This window comes from Megalops cyprinoides, chromosome 17 (assembly GCF_013368585.1).
Source record: "Megalops cyprinoides isolate fMegCyp1 chromosome 17, fMegCyp1.pri, whole genome shotgun sequence".
In the NCBI taxonomy this organism is placed as follows: Eukaryota; Metazoa; Chordata; class Actinopteri; order Elopiformes; family Megalopidae; genus Megalops; species Megalops cyprinoides.
Window position 1 is genome coordinate 14,839,530 of NC_050599.1, and position 16,531 is coordinate 14,856,060.

A 16,531-nucleotide genomic window follows, 5' to 3' on the forward strand; every position below is an offset into this window, starting at 1 on the left:
CCATTTGAAAGCCAATCTGCAGCAATAAAAAATGGATCCATGATAGGAGCAGATTCACTCCTCTAAAACAGCACTTATTTTTAACAAATAAGTCACTTGCTCGTCCTTCTTATTACATGTAATAAGCATTCCTAAAGATTTCTGATGCTATAAATGGCAGGTCGGTGGTTGAAAAAGTTTTGAGGTGCCTGAAAGTAGCTAATAATGACAGGATTATAAGAAAGAACTCCAGGGGGCTGGTGGAGAGACATGTCTGCTATATGGAGGATCACTATGTCAGTGTCACTGTTAACACAGTGTGAAGTGTCTGTAGCGCTGGATCTGAGAATGTGGCTAAAACATCATTGGGACACAGTTGGTCTCCGTTCTGACAAAATGGAATGAGTGGAATGAGGGAGGTTTTCAGAGAGAATATAAGTCTATGGAAGGACGGGCATTGTTCACCTCAGCAGGACTGAGGTGACTCAGTCGTGGCTGGTGGCTTTACCGATGCCCTGGAGGAGTGCGAGCACAATGACAGCCTCGCTTGCCTCAGCTGCACAACAGGAAACACTCATGGCCTCCCCTCCTTCCTGCTTTCAGAAAGTAGTAGTCTGTCTCTCTCTCTCTCTTTCTTTCTTTCTTTCTCCCTCTCTGTTGGTTCCTGCAGAAGCAGAACCAGCTGAGACCTACTTTCATTTCTGCTCGAGCATCGTCGCCCGCGATTGACGTCTCCACGGCGCTCTGCCAGCCAATCAGCGTGCAGGTGTTTATGCTGAAGAAATATGATCATTTTTTCTCTCTCCTCCCAGCCCCACGCAAGCTGGGTTAGTGGCAGAGTGTGAGAGAGAGAGAGAGAGAGCGCGAGAGAGTGAGAGAGAGGGAGGGAGGGAGAGACGGAGAGAGGGAGAGAGGGAGGGCTGCAGACGGTGGATGGGAATAGCTCACTTTGCAGAGCTTGTCAGTACCGCTTGAAGAGGCTTCGTGCGACCTGGATGCTGGAGCTGTGATCCCCCACCCCCCCTCCCCCCCGCCTCAGGAGGCCCCCATAGCTGACAGGATGCAAAGGACACAGTGTCAGGTGGGCAGCCAGCGGGGGGTCACGGGGAGGCGGGCGAGAGCTGGGCTCAGGAAGAATGCTGGATAGCACTGCTAGTGAGACAGTGGCCTGGCCTATGGGGCTCCCACCTGCACCTCTCACCCTTCCCAGCTCAGCCCTCTGCGAGCTGCCAGCGGGTCGTCGCTCCGGGAAACAGGACGGATGATCATAGGGAGAGGGGGTGGTGGCAGGGAGGGGAAGGGAGGGGGAACCAAAATACCAGGGCGCGACTTCTGATCAGCAAGTTCACCCGCACCTCTGCACGCCTTCTGTTTACGGCGCAGAACATGCGTGAATGCTGAACATGCAGTGATTCACCACGCAGGAAGTCCCAGAAGCCCTGAGACCAGTGCGGGTGCATGCGTGTGTGTGTATGTGTGTGTGGGGATTCTGCCTTGTGTGTGGATGTTGCTGATTGACCTTTCTTCTTCTGTCTTTCCAACGCAGGGAGTGTGAGGTTGATTTGTGCTGAGGTTAGTTTTGGACTGTGGGGAGAAGACACACCAGAGGCAAACACGAGGTATGTCCCTGGATATTCATTTATATCTTTCTGTAAAGAAATCTGTCAACTTTCACGGAGCCGTTTACAAGCAGGTTCACCCAGCAGTACAATATGTGCGCTCCCATTTGGAAAGAGGAAATGTGAATTTGCTCAGAGCTCAAATGCTGAAAATGAGATTCTTCTCAAATGAATTAAACCTTAGGAAGTTTATCAGAAAAAAAAGATTTTTTTGAGAGGCTTGTAGTGCTTTGTCAAACTGCAGTGTCTTTTTCTGTGGGTGATGAATAGGGTTGAACAAGCCCTAATGAAGTGATTTTACATAATTTTTTTTTGTCAGTGCTAAATACCATGGCAACCGGTTGACTAAACGCTAGCCCTGGCCAATCACTTCATCCTAAAGAAAGTGTCTTTGTCTAACTTTAAGGTCTTTCTCTGTGCGCCTCTGTACATTTCAATTTTTTTTTTCATTTGATCCACTCCATACATAAAGTAATATTCATGGTGGAAATATGGGTATAATATTAGTAAGCTAACACTAGGCAGGTCTCTTTTTGTGGTTTATACACTGTAATAGTGCAACAGGGTAGAAGGTTATGGTGTGTTTCGCTGTTGGGCTGTGTTGATTATGTGTTCTGTGGAATAGCTGGGTGAGGGACAGTAGAATCTGTGTTGTCTGTTCTCAGTGCCCTTTGTGACTTGCAAAACATTGGGGAGGAAGAGGCAGACTGGCTTCTGACTAAGCCGTGTGAAAACATTCTGAGTATAGACACATATTGAAATAGAATGTAAAACACTGATAACGATCAGGCCTTCAAAGCCAGACTGCTCCTTGTTGGTCCTCCCTCCCCTCCCCCCACTGTGGTGGCACGGACGAAATGGTAGAGAGGAAGAGAGAGAGGAAGAGAGAGAGGAAGAGAGAGAGGAAGAGAGAGAGGAAGAGAGAGAGGAAGAGAGAGAGAGAGAGAGAGAGAGAGAGAGAGAGAGAGAGAGAGAGAGAGAGAGAGGCCTGACCCTTCAGGGGCGAGGTGCTGTTCTGGTGAGAACGGGGGCATCTGTGGCATTGGCCTGGCTGTGCGGTGTGGGTGGGTGGGCATCTGGGCGGCCGAGCACAGAGGGCTGGAAATGTCATGGGTTGCACAAGGTGGAGGAACAAGCTGCCCTGACAGGAGCGGGGAGGGGGGGAAGCGTACTTCAGAAAGCCGCTGCTCTGTCTGAGTGACGCTTGCCTGATGCGCGACATATCAATTCAGAGAGCCTTGTAATACACAGGAGAGCGTTACGGGGAGTTTAGTCGCGGTACGGTGAGTCAGGGGCTGTCTTTTCATGGCGGAAAGTGGAAAGCCATATCACAGAGTTCCCTGCCAGTGCAATTTTAGATGTGTAGATGTTTTTTTTTTCAGTGGGGAAAATGAACAATGAATACTCCTGTCAGCTAGTGCTGAATTTAATACCATTATGTTTAGGGCAGCTTTGCCACATACACTGGGCTGTTATCAAGAATTTTTATTGGTAAAATATATCAACGTCCAGTTTCTTAAATCGGGAAAAATATCATGAGGATCTAATTATTTGTGGCAGAGTTTTACTTCTTTTATCACGGGGCAGTGGAGGAAGGCAGTGACATTCTGGTTATTGTTTCCTTGGCTCTCTGGAGGTAGAGGCAGCTTCCTGTGGAACTGTGAGGCAGAGAGCCGGAATGGCAGCGACGGAGCGAGTAAAAGCCTTCTGGGGGCACATGTGGCAGAGCTTGTCGACACTGGGGCTGGTGGAGGTTCAGGCGCCAGACGCCGGGGGGCACAGGGGACTCTTTTGTAGGTCACAATCTGACGGCGCTAAGAGGTGCTATGGATAGAGCCCAACGGGGATCAAGGACGTATGTCAAGCCCATGTTGCCTGTGGGCCTTCTACATTGCAGTCATGTCTGTGGAAAATAGTTTCCACAGGCTCATCAGTGCAGACAGGGCATTAAGTTTGATATATCATGTCTGGGCAGGGCAACGGGAGACCACCCAGGGTTGTCCCAGCCTGTTTTTCAGACTGATTAGGATGATGCTGGGTAGAAGGGCAACTCCAGGCTCGTGCTCCTAAATTCATGCGCGGGTATGAGGTGTGGTGCGTAGGCACAGATCTTGTAAGCCATAGGCTGGTGGTTATATTCCCAGGCTGGGCACTACTCTTGTTGTCTTGAACAAGTTACTTAACCTGAATTGCTTCAGTAAATATAAAACATGCCTCCTGGACATTGAATGTTGCTTAAGTGTTGCTGTAGGAATTTGAGGGTCTACTGAAGAGAACAGGACATCCTGTAGTCAGGAGAGATTGACAGATGCTCCACTGCGATGGAGGCTGCTGTAGAAATGTCGTCCCGGTGGTGTTTGCGGCTCGTCTGCAGCTTCAGCATTATGCAGCTCATAATGGCCGTTCGCACCATCTCGCCTCTGCAGACCGCTCCTGGGCCTCTCCTTTGCAGCCGCGGTGGCAGGGAGGCTATAGGCGGCCTGAGTCACGCTATGCCACATCACAGGCGCATAACGGAGACGCGCTCGCCGTCAAGCTGGGAGAGCCATCTGCTGAAGAGCCTACCCCGGAGGAGCAGCCGCGACCTCAGCGCGAGCGCGGTCCCCGCCGGCGCCAATCCGCCGCCCGTCAGAGGCGTGCGCCAGCTCGAGAGACAGCAGAGGCTGCCGGGGTCAGCACACGGTCACCCGGGCGAATGGTGCGCTAAACCGGCGTTCTTTAAGCGGAGATGCTCCGCAGGGCCGACGGAGTGCACCCGCCCGCCGAAGCTTCGCTAAAGGTCAGAGCTGCCACCTCCGCTGACAGGAGAGTTCGATCCTCTCTGGGAGGAAGGCGCCCAGCCTTGGCCGCACCTGGAGCAGGCGCGCAGCCCTCTGCAGGCAGACCACACAAAAGCGCCGAGCGCGGCTATATATAGTCAGAACATGGATGCTGTGTATCTAGTACCCACTTCTCCAGCTAAACCTCTGGAGGCGGATTCGGTTGTTAAAGGAAAAACGTCTCTCTGCCCAAAGCACGCACAGCAGGTACTGTGCTCCCTTTCCAAAATCTAATGCTGTGTGTGTGTGTGTGTGTGTGTGTGTGCGCTCAGCCTTTCAAGGGAATGGATTTCTTTATAGTTTTTATTTATTTTTTTTTTTGTAAAAGGCAGATTGTGTAACTCATGTTCTCTGGCTTAAATGAGTGTGATTTCAACGAGTGCTTCAATCAGAATGCTGGCGAACCGCAGTGTCCTCGCTGACCACACTGTGATGATGAGAAACAGCAGGAGGGATGCATACCACAGGACTGAGATGACCAGACAAAGTACCCAACAGGGACTCAACTGGCTGCTGTGAGAGTGCAAAACAACACGGCAAAACGGGGAGCGGGGCGCCAATGGTTCTCAGATCTGGGGGGGATAGGAGTCAGGCGCTGTCGAACTCACCACAATTCCTGAAACATAACAAACAAAAAAAAAATTTGCACTTTTACCAACCAAAATGAATGTGTATTTGGAGGAACGGCTCAAGTGAAAACACACATGTGTATTCTTAAGCGCCCCTTAAAATGGCAGTGAACCTTAGCAGGGATTCTAAGTCTCGTTAAAGGCAGGAATTAGTGCTCTGCTTTTTGTATGAGCGCTGGGCTTAGACAATGCACAACCCCCCCCCCCCCAAAGTAGAAATACACATTCTGTTACTATGGGAACCCTTAGAACTGTGCTTTGTCCTTGAAGGAATCAGATTGAGAGTGTAACAGTATGAACAGGATGGACTGAGCGAACTGATGCTAGGAAACAAAAACGCTCTTTCTGGGGAATGGAGAGTTGTTTTACTTCAGTTAGTTAAAATGATTCATAAGTATAAAGATGGCGGTGAAGAGCAGTATGGGGATTGCTTGTGCAGGTGTGCTCATGGTCGCAACAGGAGTGCCAGTCAACTGGAAAGGTAACGTTGCTGTTTCTCCGGCTTGCACAGTGACTCATTTCTATCGATTGAATGCATTAAGTATTTATACTGCAGCAGGTCCATTGTCCAGACAGATCAGTTGCTGACACAAGTGGATGGCATGCACGTCTTCTAATTACCTTCCCCTGGCGTAGGTTAAATGTAGGCAACAGACACAGTCGTCAGATATGTAGAGCAAGCAAAAGATGTGTTAATGTATTAACGGGCGAGCTCGGGTGCAGCCTGCCAAACTCCGCATCGACAACGGTTTCATCTTTCCTTGCTCAGACAATGGCTGCAGCATTTTTTTGTGCAAGCGCCTCGTCCGATCCATAGAGAAACATGCACACGCGCACCACTCTCGGTGGTAACATCATGTATCTGCCCCTGTCTGTTTGACCACCCACACCTTCCACAGGGAATAAGCGACACGTTGTGGGCCGATAATTCAGCGGAGTGAGTGAGAGCCCATCTCTGAACATGAGGAGCGCACAGCAGGGGTGACTGCACCACCATGGATGACTCTATCTCTCTCTCTCTTTCTCCCTGCCAGTTTCTCCCTTTGGTGGCTTTGAAATAACAGGCCATTTGAATAGCATGAATGGGTACGAAGACACACGCAGAATTGTTCATCCTCATTTCCTGTAGTTGCCCCGAGTTCCCGCAGAGGAGTGTGTCCGTAGTCAAAGCACATGGAAAATAGCGTTCGGACCGGGAACTGCCTCGCTCGCCACTTACAGAATAATTGAGCGTGGTTTCATTTCCTCTTCAGCGCCGATGCAAATGATGCTGTCGCGAACTCGCCCCCGTCGCTCGTACGCACTTCCTGTTTCAGGATGGCAGCGGACGATCGCTCAGAGCTGCCGAACAAGGCAGTGTAAAGAGTCCCAAAGTGACTGCACAGAGGCGCCCATGCCTCCCCCCTCCTCCCACGCACTGAGCCGGAGGGCGTTCAGTAAAGCTCGCTGTGAGTGACTGGTGCCCTTCCTCTGACACCGCAGCAGAAACGAACTCAATGTCTCACCAACCTGAGGCACGCTCACCTTCTTTCGGCCTTTTCCGCAGGGCCAGCTCTACGAACATGTACCTGGTGGAATTGTGTGAAACGGATAGCTGTGTTCACACACTGTTTTAGGATACAGAGTAGTGATGTGCAACAATTTTAGGAGAAAATGATACACTGAAACTCCATGAAAAGGGCTGTCGGAGTCCTCAAGGTGGAAGTGTTGCATGCTTACCTAAAACTGATCAGATGGCATGTGAAATGGCTCTGAAAAGAGCAGCAGGCAGATTCGGAGTAGTGTATGCTTCATTATGCAGTGCTACTTTTGTACTCTTAGTCACACCCTTAAGCCACAGTGCTGGAGCACTGCCGTGTGCGTAAGAGACAAAGGGATCCTCATCTTGCACCTGTTTAGCCATGTAACGTTGAGCTTTATCCCCGCACTGGCTTAAGATCATCCTGGTCCCTGTCCAAAAACCCATCCGTCCGCCAGAGTGTGGCCGCGAAGAGTGCAGTTGGACAGTGCAGCGCTGTGTTGAAGCGCGCTCGCCTATCATTGTCAGTGATGTACCCTGGCAAACTGGCACGCGGGACGGCGGGTCAGTGCCGCGCCCCCTCCCCGTTCCAGCCTCATCGCGGAGGAGGAGGAAGAGAGGAGGGAGGCGGGCAGCTTCTCTCTCTCTCTCTCCTTGACTACCATGGCGGAACAGGTGGCGAGCTCGCTAATGCACCAGTTGGTTAGCCGCAGCGCGCAGCTGTGCCGCGCGGTGACTAAAGCGTTCTTCAGCACGCCCACACGCTGAAAAGAGCGAATGGCAGGAGTGTCACTCGGTGCGCGCTGACGGAAGTCTGGGAACCGAGGAGCGGGGGCGCCGACGGAAGAGGGAGGGAGGGAGGGAGGGAATGGAAAGGGTGCTGAGAGGTGGCAGAGAGATGGCAGGGCTTGGGGCTGGGAGGAAGAGAGAGGGAGAGAGGGAGAGAAGAAGGGAGGGGGTGTCTGTCTGCTATACAGGGGACTCGCAGAGAAGAATACCTAATGCAAGTGCCTTGAAATGCCTTTAAAAGACCCTTAGCGCTGTGCAGGAACGTCACACCTGCCCCCAGCTAAACTCAACCTCTGCCTCCCTCTCGGAATGTCACCGCAGCGCCGTCATCCGACGTACTCGAAGGTGATCCGGATCTTCAGAAAAGATGATTGCGCTTTTTCCACATCCAATATCTGCCAGGCTGACCCTGGGTGTCACAGGGGGTCGCGCGCAGAAACGCCTGCTGGGTAGTAATGAATGTGCAGGAGATGGATCGGAGGACTGTGACATTGGGATATTGGCACGGCCGCCCAGGCCATTAATCTGGGCACTCTCGCATTAGCGGCTCCGTGCTATTTCTCAAAGACTGTAATTCAGTTCGGATCATGTTGCATTCATCGGGGTGGGGGAGAAGATATAAAATGCTAATGTCAGTCAGTGCTCCTTGATTGACTCAAAAGATCTAACGATGACACCACCCTGCCCCCGGTTTAAGGTGGTGGCATGTCACATTAAATTAAATTGAGCTGGCCTCTGAGATGAGGGTGCCATTCATAAAAACTCAAAGTTTATGTTGTTATGATTTTTTTGTAGAAAATGGGCCAATGAGCGGATGGATATTAAGGTAGTTGTAGTGAATTATTCAATAACGCAGAAAAGAAAAGCCTATCATTTAAAATGCGTGGGCCTGCTATGATTTTTTTTTTTTTAATTGGACCATCTGAATGTGATTTTTGGAAATGTTGATGAGATTTCAAAAAATATTCTGTGCTTAGCAGATGCTTTTATTGCCAGTGACATCCATTATTTCATGCTGTCCATTTGTACTGAAGCAGCGCAGGTTAAGTACCTTGCTCAATGGTAAAACAGCAGCGACCCTCATAGAATCAACCCTGAAAACCTTTTGATTGTGAGGCTAGCTCCTTAACTGCCCCATGCAGCGGCGTTTAGCGTGGTTTATTTTCGGAGAGTGCAATTACTTTCCCTACGTGAAGGCTTTGAAAACAACCGTAGCTCAGAACATTAGGCGGTGTGAGATTTCTATGAGGTGGGTTTGGGCCGAGTGTCGTATTTAGGAATGACACACTTCGACGGATCTAGGGAAGGATGTGCGAATGAATGCTGCTTGAGAACAGCTTACTGTATTTGGAGCCCTCCGCCCAAACCATGATGGTGACTGTATTGCTTGCCATCTGTTCCCGAGGAGTGGGCTCTCAGTGCCTGTGGCTTCTGTGATGAATGTATTATATCGGCAACTGGAGCGGGATCTTGCTTTAGATGGCTATGGGAGTGATTTGTATGTGGAACAGAAAATTCCAGAAAAAGACTTTTCTGGAAGACCTGCAAGATTTCTACTTGCAAGTGCACCTTGTTACACTGTGAAGACTGTTGAAAACCATCAGAGTTAACCCTCAGTTAATGTAATATCTTGTGTTTCTATATTATACAGTGGTGTTATTCCTTGTTTGTGTACGTTATACAGAATTCATGTGCCTGTTGACATTATGTTCTTAGTGTGTGCCATACAGAAAATAAAGAGTGACAGGGTGTACATAACACAGAGATAGTACTAACATACAGTGTATGATTACCTATATAGCTAGCTAAGACCACTGCAAAGTAAAGTGTTCCCCAATATTACTGATGTTTTCCATTTACTGAAGGGCTGCCAAATGTACAGAGGAGCCTATTAGATGAATTCCCAAAACAGGAACTCTTACCATTCCTCTTTGATGTCTGGTAGAGCAGAGCCGAGTCAAGTTTTTGTGAATACCCATCTTATCTGTTAGCACTTTACTGTACTGAATCCCTACATCAGGGATTTGTAGCCCAGGCCATGGAGTGTTGCAGTGTTTTTGTTTAATCCAGTCCTTTAATTATGTAATTGGATCAATTAGTAGGTTTAATTAGATCGAATGACCATGGGTCAGTGCATTTAGTGTTGTTTCTGGAGCAAGGTTAGACAACACATTCTAAAAGGTTTCCTGAGCCTCATTACATTACATGCATTTAAATCCCAATGTTTATGAGTATGTATCCTATCCCGATAATGGTTACCTCCCTCTAGAGAATAAAAAAAGAAATAATCACTTGTGAATTTTCTATACGCCTTCAGGGTTTTTAGTGGATTGCTGCATTTATATGATTTTGTGTGAACTGTCCACTGAAGCTATGTCTAGGTCCTGTTTACACCCTGAGTAAATAAGTTATGTAATTTAAAGTTTTGGCAGTAGACTGAGATCTTGCATTGGGTCCTGCAAAGTGCATGCTGGGAATTGAGGAACTCAGGAGAGGCCATTACAGGTGAGGATTCATACAAGGCACACCTGAAGTCCCTTTCCACCCTTAGATGGAGACATTAAAGTGAGACACCTTCTTGCTGTCATCCTGATGTCAATCATAAGATTCCATGGCACTTAACTGGCAGGTTAACCCTGGTGTCCTGGCCAAATCTTCAAACTGGCTCTTGACATCTGGCTCCATAATCATCCTTGCTATAGCTGATTGCCTATGCAATCCCTTGCAATCTGTCCATACCTTGTTTCCCTAGGTTGGTAGTGTAAGTGAGAAAATGACTTCCATGGTTAAATGAATGTTATATAAATAAAATAAAGCACTTGCACCTGTGGGACCCTTGGTATTTTTGATGACATTGAGGTGAAGAGTGAACTTTTAGAATCAAATTCAGGTTTTAACTGAACTGATAACACCATGGAATGATATCTGGAATAATTCACAGTTTTGCTTGATTGGATTGTCATCACATGCAGTGTGGTGTTGTAGTGAAGAGCAGGGCCCGCAGTCCAGTGGCTGCTGGCTCAATTCTTAGGTGGGCTGTTATCATATCCTTGGGCAAGGTAATTAATCTGAATTACTTCAGTGAATATCCAGCTATTTAAATTGATGACATGTAAAAATAGAAATTGTCAGGTATGCAAGTTGCTTTGGGTTATACTCTCTGCTACACAATTATAATGTAACAGCAACTAGGCTAATTCCTTCACTCACAGTGTGTCATCATGAGGTTAAATTGTGGAAATACTTATGCTAAATGTAAAGAACAGATTTTTCCACTAATTTAGTTTAAACTCATTTAAACCCAAGAAAATACTGCCGCAACATCAGGGGAATTAGGTCTCAGAATTACTCACCTGCTCTCCCAAAGTCGCTGGAACTGTTGTGCAAATAGCTCTAATGCCCCATCCAGTTGAGTGCTACACAGCAGATATTGACATATTTACAATGAGAGTTGCCAGGGATTGAGCTTTCTAGTAAAATTTTGGATTAGCCCCTCATTTCACTGACAGCAGGGATTAATGAGGTAAAAAAATCCACTAGCTCAGAGCTTGTCTGATATTAGAGAAAATTATTTTAAAAATGCTTTGACAAATTAGTGCTGAAGTGTCAAAAAAAGGCCAAAAAGGAAGGAAAAAACATTTTCATTTAGTCTATATAGTAAAAAGGAATAAAAATAAACACCAAACTGGCATCATACTAAATTATTACCACCTTTGTCTGCGTGATATTCAGATAGCTAATTTGGGTAGAGATTAAGATAAAGTGTTTAGTATATGTATGCATTCTACTACCCTGAAAGGGTGCAGCTCATCTGTGAGAGACTTGAATTTCAGTGAAAGCCTTGATCACATCTTTCAGAGATTCCCGCCCATCTGAGCTATAAAGCATGTCGTGGGTTCGGAGAAACACAACTGAACCCTCCATCTGAACCCCTGCTTCAAAGCAGGAGCTGTCTCCCTTTACATATTGACTGTTTCCCTCACGTCAACGTTCACAGTGTCAAAAAGATAATGTTTGCAGAAGAAACGCATGATCCTTCTCTGTGTTTGTCAAAATTTGATTTGTTATGAGCGCCCTGGTGAGCAACGAGCATTTTAGTGTGCATGTTCAAAGACAAAAAAGTGATGTATTTATTAAAAACCCTCTTGGTTGTGTTCCCTGGTTTATCATAGTTTAAAAAAAAAAAACAATGGCAGGTTGTTGCCACCCTCAGTATTACCGATCCTGCTTGTCAGACATACTGTATGTGACATTATATATTACAAAGTGAGATCCTATTTCACTGACAGCCCAAAAACCACACTCACACAAAACTATATTAAGCTGACATTTGATATCTTTCTAAACATAAATAAGAAATTATGATTAATGGTTCTGTTGTAGGGAGGGTTTTCTTTGTGTTTTTTAGAAGGCTTCATTTGTCTTGTTACTTTTTACCACTGACAGGTTTGATGTCATTAAAACTCTTTCCTGTTTTCAGTCTATTCTCTGTTCTGCTGTTGTCAGACATGTAACAGTATAATTTGTAACATGGGCGTTGTTTAGCTGTCAGACACTGGGTAATTGGGCCAAATATTAGAACTGGTCCAGATGTTGCAAGTAGTGTGTTCTGTAGCAAATGCGCTAAAATATGCAGTATAAATCGGCAGTATATTTATTGTTGAGGTCAGTGAATTTGTCCGTGGGCCGGCCTCAAAAGGGGAGGGCCAGGTAGGCGGTTCTGACTGTTTTTTTTTTCTCCTCTAACATCAGAACATTAGTTACCTCTGCAGCGTCGTAATGTAGGTGATGAATCCTTTCCTTCTACACATGCGGTGTGATGCAGAGAAGAGCAGAAGAGGTGTTGTCATCTGCGCCGCGCTGTAATGTGGCACGTCTTATTTTGGAGGGGTGAGGAACTGTGAGCTGCACAGTGTCAGCTCCCTGGTGCTTCCAGCAGCAGACACTGCATTGATTTAGCATCCTGGCTGTGCACACAATCTGTTTGGTGCCTGTAGAGTCTCCTCATCGGAGTCAACCTTATGCGCCGAAGAAATTCATCAGAAGGACATACCTCCACTGCTCATGGACCCGTTTAGAGAGAGAAAACAAACAAATGTTTGGGGAAAAAAAAAAAAAAGTTTGAAAAAATTTATCCAATGCAAAGCTGTCATGGTATTTAAATAAAGCAGGGAGTTGGATTTAATCACTACAATGCCAAACAACAGTGCATCTGCAATCCCAATCAAAAACCCAAGGCTGGCGGGAACAGGCAGTGGTGTGGGAACAATTTGATATAAGGGTGACGAACAAGCCTAAAGACCTGCGGCTTGGCAGGTGTGTACCTGAGGGGAAGTAGGAGTGTTTTTCTTCTAGTTTCTGTCAGTTTTGTCATCCCATCTGTGGTCTTGGCAGCCTCCCTAAAACTGACATTGGTGCTTCACTTCAAACCCCTCTGATCTGAGCACTCTACCTGTGATCGCAATCATATGCGATGTGCCCAGCTGTTATTTAACGACCTCTTATGGTGAAGACGGCTGGGACTACACTGGATGCGCATATATAAACAGCATATACATCAGGTTACAGGGCTCTTATGGTGATAGAATTAAAGCCAGGGAAAATGTTGGGTTTAGTTCAAGGAGCGTTTATAAATTTAAGGGATGTGTGTTGGAGCCAGAAACAGTCCCTGGGGTTCATTTCTAAGATCATATTGACTTTTTTTCACGGAAACTTCAAAATTAATTTCGAGCCGTAATCGCACGCACCTATTAAATGATAAAGTACCGATCATTTCGGAGAATAGCCCCAGGTGCTCTTTAAATTGAAATCTCAGGGGTCGTGTCTGCGCCCCTGCTCTCTGAGGTGGCCCGTCAGTGGGCGGTCGCAGGGAACGCACCAGTGAGTGAAGCCCATAAGGAGTGGTGCCTGCAGGGAGAAGAAGTGGCATTACCACGGCCTGGCAGTAACAGCTCTGCCGGTTATCCCTCCGAGCTGCCACAGAGCTCTGGGATCCCTCCGGTCTTCAGGCAGGGCGCTGTAATTGGGGTCAGTCATAAGCCCCCAGGAGCTGTGTTTTGGGGGGGGGGGGGGGGTGCGGGGTTGTTACATGCACACAGGGGAAGGGGGTGGAAAGGTGGTGTGCTTGACAGATTCCTGAACCCAGAGGTCTTCATGCCTCCTATTCCCACCTCACCAGAGCAGACCAATAATAGCAGCTCCTTGTTCTGCCGGAGGAATCCATTCAATGTTCCCTTGTTTTTTCAGCATAGCTTCAACAGCAGGAAAACATTTTTAAGAGGTTGTGGTGTGGCCCAAAAAAAGAAAAAGAAAATGATTTATGTCAAAACAGAGGCCCCCCAGTTTCATTTTTATAGCTTAGGTGTCCTGTACACACCACTAAATGGAAAGCTATAATTTAGATTTTTTTGCCATAAGTAGAGGTCTAGAAAGCTGCTCTGGCAAGTTTGTGGCATATATAAATATTGAACCAGCAAATTCTGATCTACAAGACTGTAATCCTGCAAAGGAATGCTTCTTTTTTGCCTAACTTTTTTTTTAGCAACATACAGTCATTTATGCAGAAAATGTCTGTGGGATTTTGGCCAGAGAGCTTTTCACAATGGAATGCATTCCTGCATCTGCGTGCCAGGGCAGTTAGTAAAGACCTCTGTAAGCAAAAAATTAATATGTGCACATGTATTTGTGTCTGTTTCCCAGGTGAGAAGTGATGTGGAAATGGAGCTATTCAGGTGACCTCCTGAAAGTGAGCCTTAGGACAGAAACTCAGCCACCTTCACAGCTTGTTGCTTGGGCTTCCTGTGCCACGTCAAATTCTCATTTATCTGACTTGTTTCTCTCCTGTTTCCACAACAATCTGCCACTATGTTTTACTGTAGTGTGGTTAGTCTGGTTCTAATCATTATTTCTTTAAATAATTACACACTTTCACTTTTCACCTTCACTTTGAAGGTGTTGTTGGTTCAGACTTAAATAACCATGCTTTGCTGTGAACACTGTTAGCCTACATATTTGTTTGCCAGTTGGAGATAGCGATGCTGATTGCTGACACAAGTCACTGCTAAAACCTTCTTCTGCTTACATAGTACTTTCAGATCAGATAATCCACATAAATGTGTCAGTTGAACACCGGCATCACCTCAGTAAATCCATTTTCTCTGTTTGTAGAAATCCCAGTTTGTATGCATAAGCTAGCCAGCGTGATACACGCAGTACTTTAATCCCTGCCCCTCTCGCACCCTTTGAGGTGAAGTGCCACTCCAGGAATGCTCACCCTCCCTGTCATGTTCTTTATTGTAACCCATTAGAGGAGTAAGACTGTTCATGTGCAGAGTCTGCGTGGGGCCGGGTGTGTGTGACAAACATGTGACCTTGTAGATGCACGCTGTGATGTTATAGCTGATGCTCATCGCTCTCTTTCTCTCTCTCTCTCGCTCTCTCTCCCTCTCCCACTGTCTGGAGGGGCAGGTCTTTGTTCATTTTTCTCTCTTTCCTGGGATGATGTCATCTCTAGGCTTGCGTTGAAGAGTCGTCCCTGGCCGCTGGCTTCTCCAGCCCAGCTGTTGCTCTGACGCTTCCTGCTGCTTCCTCATCCTCCCGCTTGTCGGATGGACTTGGGAAGGACCTAAAATTAGCAATTCCCCTTGTTCTGTTTTTCCTCCCCGCACGTCACTTAATTAGCTGTTGCACACAGCGTGGCAGAGTCTTTGGCTTCGGATGGCTTATATAAGCATTATATAATTATATGCATATTTTATGCCAATACTGTGAATTGCACGCTTCCTTGGTGTCACTCTTTTCGAGGGGTTGCTCATTCCTTTCAAAAGGAAAGTAGGGGGGTGTTATTAGATATCCCTCCTTCCCCCATTTTTATGTAAGATGTGGCCCTACTGTACCTGAAATAAAACAAAACAAACAAACAAAAAAAACACACTTAAGAAGTGACAGTAACTTTAATCTCTGTAGGGTCATGTGGTTTGTCTTTGGATAGAAAGGTATTTTTACTTTGATGTGATATGAATGGATAGCCACAGTGGTATGTGCAAGTTATTCTTTGGAGATGCAGCGTATCTGTAAGGCCAAATTCAGATTGTACCAGAATATGAATTTTCAATCACTACCAATCTGTGTATGTGAACATTAACGAGTTAAAAAATACATGTTTTTATACATTGTAAATCAATCTGTGAGTCTTCTGTAATGCATGCACAGCCTGGATGTTTGGCATGTTTTTCTTTGAGGTTTCATTTCATAAACACAGTGAATGTACAGAACATTTGTCAGTGACAGATTTGAGTGCTGTAAAATATAAGATTCTAAGTACCTAATAAATGCAATGCCATTCCTAATTACTGTTACCATTGCTCCTTATTGTGGCTCATTGCGTGGAACTGACCGGGGAGGAAGGCCAGAATAATAGCTCACATGATTGTACATGAAAGGTGAATGTTTCTGTCTGGCTTTTATTTGTTCCCTTTTTTTCTAGCAGATGGGACAGTATTATCTGCTCTGGTGAAGCTGTGGTTACATTAGCCTGCATTTCTCCTGTGTCATTGAACGGTTTACCGTAAAATTCGGTTTATTAGTTGCAGCTACGCGTTCATCAGGGAAACACCATAGAAGCATAATGTTACATGCGATCTACCCTCTTCAGCTTCTGCGGATACCCGCACTGCTGGATATCGACTCCCTGTTTTAAAGCATTTCCCTATGTCCCCATGATGCGTGCAGTGTCTTGCTGTCAACGCTTCAAATATTAATGCCATGTTGTGTGACATCAAGGGCATCCCTTGTAAATAGCTGACCTACATGCATACCTCTGGAGGCCATAGGTGTCTTACATATAGCGCTATATTTCAAAATATTTTTGGGAGAGTAATAACCACCATAGTGCGCATCTTGTGACGTTGAAAGGCAATACTTTTTGTTAGGAAATCGTCAGGCTCATGATAAATGTGTGAGGCCTTTTCTGACATGGGCCGCCAGTTGATTACTATTAGTATTTTTGCATCCATATTATAAATGAACAAAGACAAACGTTTTCACCTTTAAGGGCATGGCTATTTTCAAAATGTTGCAATTAAGGCATAAGACCCATGTGATGCTGAAACCTGGTTAAAGACTCACAATATTTTGGGGCGTTACATAGATGATACTGGCTTTGGCATGGCAACTACA

The 16,531-nt window shown here is 46.3% G+C and overlaps 1 protein-coding gene across 2 annotated transcripts in view; it reads left to right on the forward strand.

Annotated features, from left to right (window-relative positions):
• Window positions 1-16,531, forward strand: part of hivep2a (HIVEP zinc finger 2a) — a 72,192-nt gene that overhangs the window by 4,925 nt on the left and 50,736 nt on the right. Inside the window, exons 1-2 of one of the 2 annotated variants that reach the window (XM_036550108.1) lie at window positions 846-1,060; window positions 1,526-1,598. The gene's annotated coding sequence lies outside the window, so the exon portion shown is untranslated. Of the gene's footprint in view, window positions 1-845; window positions 1,061-1,525; window positions 1,599-16,531 lie in introns of those variants that run through there. The other variant, XM_036550107.1, reaches the window with a different exon arrangement.